Consider the following 5000-nt stretch of genomic DNA (forward strand, 5'->3'; position numbering starts at 1 on the left):
AACCTAACCCGTATTGTGCCTTAACCTAACCCGTATTGTGCCTTAACCTAACCCGTATTGTGCCTTAACCTAACCCGTATTGTGCCTTAACCTAACCCGTATTGTGCCTTAACCTAACCCGTATTGTGCCTTAACCTAACCCGTATTGTGCCTTAACCTAACCCGTATTGTGCCTTAACCTAACCCGTATTGTGCCTTAACCTAACCCGTATTGTGCCTTAACCTAACCCGTATTGTGCCTTAACCTAACCCGTATTGTGCCTTAACCTAACCCGTATTGTGCCTTAACCTAACCCGTATTCTGACTTAACCTAACCCGTGTTGTGCCTTAACCTAACCCGTGTTGTGCCTTAACCTAACCTGTGTTGTGCCTTAACCTAACCCGTGTTGTGCCTTAACCTAACCCGTGTTGTGCCTTAACCTAACCTATGTTGCGCCTTAACCTACCCTATATTGTACCTTAACCTAACCTATATTGTACCTTAACCTAACCTATGTTGCGCCTTAACCTAACCTATGTTGCGCCTTAACCTAACCTATGTTGCGCCTTAACCTAACCTATGTTGCGCCTTAACCTAACCTATGTTGCGCCTTAACCTAACCTATGTTGCGCCTTAACCTAACCTATGTTGCGCCTTAACCTAACCTATGTTGCGCCTTAACCTAACCTATGTTGCGCCTTAACCTAACCTATGTTGCGCCTTAACCTAACCTATGTTGCGCCTTAACCTAACCTATGTTGCGCCTTAACCCAACACACGTTGCGCCTTAACCCAACACACGTTGCGCCTTAACCCAACACACGTTGCGCCTTAACCCAACACACGTTGCGCCTTAACCCAACACACGTTGCGCCTTAACCCAACACACGTTGCGCCTTAACCCAACACACGTTGCGCCTTAACCCAACACACGTTGCGCCTTAACCCAACACACGTTGCGCCTTAACCCAACACACGTTGCGCCTTAACCCAACACACGTTGCGCCTTAACCCAACACACGTTGCGCCTTAACCCAACACACGTTGGGCCTTAACCCAACACACGTTGGGCCTTAACCCAACACACGTTGGGCCTTAACCCAACACACGTTGGGCCTTAACCCAACACACGTTGGGCCTTAACCCAACACACGTTGGGCCTTAACCCAACACACGTTGGGCCTTAACCCAACACACGTTGGGCCTTAACCCAACACACGTTGGGCCTTAACCCAACACACGTTGGGCCTTAACCCAACACACGTTGGGCCTTAACCCAACACACGTTGGGCCTTAACCTGCTCTGTAATTGTCATACGACGCGTTAAATTAGTGTAGTGTTGCCTAACTGCAACCCCCGCAATATAGTTTGCTACTCGCACTGCCCGGTCCCCAGAGTATCGCTTCATGTTAAACACCTTGCAGCTATACACTGTAATGCGGATGGCAGCAGGACGTACATGCTCAATGCCCTTCGCAGTTGTTCATTGGCATTCGCATGGCGAAGCACAGCCTACGTTGTGGTACGGCTTGTGTCAACTGTCCGCTGATGTTGTACGTCCAAATCACACACTGTACTGCACATTGGTCCTCATGTACTGAATGATACATCGTGGTACATGTGTGACCGTACCACGACTGCGCCAACAACGGCGAACCATACGGTCCAAATATTGTGCACTCAGCTACATGTCGTCTCCCTATAAGAGCTGGATTGCAGTATGGTATGCCGTGGATGGCGATCGGCATGAGCCGTCTGTTGATGTAGTGGCGCGTGTTGTCAGACGTAGTCGTCTCTTCTCACACACCGTGATAGCATGGTGCACTGCGTTCCACATCTGCGACATGCGACAGAGGCCGGTTGACAGTCGTTCGCGCAATGGACATCGCATACGTACGGGGGCCACCTTCCACGTGTTCGCGAAGCGTGCACATGTTGTTGCGTGTATGTGGGCAGACATAGTGTGTCGTGACACCTGACACAGGCATGCAACAATCGTTGAATTTGCAAATGGCGATGGACGTCTACGTTTGCTGGTGACGTTACGCAAATGAAGAACTGGTAAACCGTTGTGGTGCGGTTGTTCTCGCTAGAGGTGAATCAGTGATGGCGACGATCGGTTGAGCTACCAACCGGTTGTTTCAGCGATACCCACCATGCCCACGAACGTGAATGGCATGTGGGTGTGAAGCGATACGCGGCGGTGGCTGGGTGGGACCGTCCCCGGCCGGTGAGGGGGGGCCTCCCGGCGTGCTGGCCGCGCGGTGCGTGGGCGCACGCGCTACAGCCGGCTGGTGGGGGCGGCCAGTGGCAGGCGCGCCGGCCGACGGAGGCGGCAGGCGGCGTAGCTGCGCGCCGGCGCACCCTGCACGCGGCGCCGTGCGGCCAAAGTAGGTCCTCGCGGGCCCGGTGCGAAGCGCGGTGGACATCTGCAGTGTGCTGGTCCGATTGAGGACTGTGTGCGCTGAGGATGCGCCGCCGCCCGGCGCTCGGCGCCGCGACGCCGTCTGCTGCTCGGTCGCCTCTGCGGTTCTCGCAGGTGGATTGTATCGCAGCTGTGCGGACGTGTTGGCGCGTGCGCTGTGCTGGGAGAGTTCGCTTCGGCACCCAAGTGGGGCTTTTGTCCTTCTGTGGCGCTGGCGTTGGAGCTGCCGGCCACCGTAGGTGGCGCGTGTTGTCTCCCGCCGGCAATGCCACGACAGCACGCTCCCGGGCCTCTGTCGGCAGCGGCAAGCTCAGTTGGGAGCACGGGTGGTCGCACCTAAAGCGTCTACTCGCCAAACTCCGGGCGATTGCGCCTCTCTCGAACCCGACCAAGTACTTAGGACGGCGCTGCGCGCCGCCGGGACCTGAGAGGGTTTCGAGGTGTATTGTGCAGGGGAGCTCAGCCTCCTCCTGTTTGCAGAATAATTGAGCGGACGCTTGCGTGTTCGCGCGGGCCCCCGGGACACACTCCCGGGCGGCCGGCTGCTCAGCTCTAGTTGACGCAGCTCCCTGGTTGATCCTGCCAGTAGTCATATGCTTGTCTCAAAGATTAAGCCATGCATGTCTCAGTACAAGCCGCATTAAGGTGAAACCGCGAATGGCTCATTAAATCAGTTATGGTTCCTTAGATCGTACCCACGTTACTTGGATAACTGTGGTAATTCTAGAGCTAATACATGCAAACAGAGTCCCGAACGACCTCCTCCTGCTGGTTGGCGGCCGAAGTCGCGAGGACATAGAACCAAAAATACAGAGAGCAATAGACATACTGCAACTATGGTGCCACAGGACCAAAATGACTATTTCACCGACCAAGTCGACTTACTTGCTACTCAAAGGACAATTGATAAGGAACCCGACCGTGAGAATTGACGGCATACCTGTTCTTAGGAGACGAGAGACACGATACTTAGGAATCATCATCGATGAAAGGTGGAATTTCGCAAAGCACATAGAAACCGTGACCCAGAAAGCACTACAATCACTAAATAATCTGATCACCATAGGACACAAGAGATTTCACCTTCCGCCTCAATTAATTAAACTCTATCACAACAGTATACTCACGTCAATAATGGGTTACGGTTCAGGAGTTTGGGCCCACAGGCTCACGAGGGTGGTGCCTGCTATGACGGTGAGGAGGGTACAAAGAAATATGATATTAAGGTCTGTGGGAGCTTACAGAACATCCCCAGGAGGAGCCCTGTTAATCATAATGGGACTCTGTCCCCTAGATATAAAGATTAGGGAACAGGCAGCTTGGTACTGGGTTAAAAAGGGGGTTATTACCAAGGTAGAAGAAATTATAGGAGCACCAGTTAGGGACAAAGGTGAGATTAGGGAAAGGGGGGTAAGCCTGTGGCAGGAAATATGGGAATTGGACGAAACTGGTAGAAGAACCTTTCAGTTCCTACCAGACGTAAGGGAAAGATTGAAAATGAAGTACTTCAAGCCAACTCGGGGATTGTTCCACTTTCTCACCGGTCATGGCCCCTATCCGACATATCTTTGTCGGTTTGGGAGAAAGGCTACGCCTGCGTGTGACTGTGGCGCACTGGAGGGTACTCCTGACCATGTGGTTTATGAGTGCCCCCTTTTCGATGATGTAGCCGGGACACTGAGACAACAATTACCTAGCACAAACACTTATGACCTTTTAAGACAGGAGGAAACATTTCACAGACTAAATACATTGGTAAACGAGGTATCACACAAAGTTCTGACAACTTTCTTGAGAGAACTTCATTAATTAAGTAGACAACACTGAATGCGACCACCGCCCCAATCCCATACCGCCGGTTCGTGGACAGGTCGACTTATAGTTGGAATCCGCCACGACCAGGACCAGGGGGACTGGGGCAACTCCCGATCAAGACACGCACCGATTTTGACATAGATTAGAAAATAGACGTAGTTAATTAGAATAGGATAGTAAGATAGGAACCTGCAGCGATAATCTAACCCTTGCCTGCCCTGTGCCAGGGGCTCGCTCATAGGGATTAGCTCTATGAGCAGGGCATCAAGTAGGTTTATATCATTAACTGGCACAATGTAACGCTGCAGGCAGTTAGTAGTAACTAGTAGTAGTAATTAGAGTTATGCTAGATAGTAAACTAAGAAGTAGTCTGCCTAGTTGAAATTGTTGTTGAACTGTCTGTAGTTAAGTCTAGGAAAATGTATAGCTGCTATTGTTAATTTAGGAATGTAGGACCCACTAATCATTAAGGTGGTGGGTCATTATTGTATAATTATTATGAAAGGAAATAAAAAAAAAAAAAAAAAAAAAAAAAAAAAAAAAAAAAAAACAGAGTCCCGACCAGAGATGGAAGGGACGCTTTTATTAGATCAAAACCAATCGGTCGGCTCGTCCGGTCCGTTTGCCTTGGTGACTCTGAATAACTTTGGGCTGATCGCACGGTCCTCGTACCGGCGACGCATCTTTCAAATGTCTGCCTTATCAACTGTCGATGGTAGGTTCTGCGCCTACCATGGTTGTAACGGGTAACGGGGAATCAGGGTTCGATTCCGGAGAG

The 5000-nt window shown here is 51.2% G+C and overlaps 1 pseudogene; it reads left to right on the forward strand.

Annotated features, from left to right (window-relative positions):
• The first annotated feature begins 2973 nt into the window (after positions 1-2973).
• The window catches only part of LOC126434606 (small subunit ribosomal RNA), a 3532-nt pseudogene continuing 1505 nt past the window's right edge, over positions 2974-5000 (forward strand).

This window comes from Schistocerca serialis, unplaced genomic scaffold (assembly GCF_023864345.2).
Source record: "Schistocerca serialis cubense isolate TAMUIC-IGC-003099 unplaced genomic scaffold, iqSchSeri2.2 HiC_scaffold_1192, whole genome shotgun sequence".
Lineage (NCBI taxonomy): Eukaryota > Metazoa > Arthropoda > Insecta > Orthoptera > Acrididae > Schistocerca > Schistocerca serialis.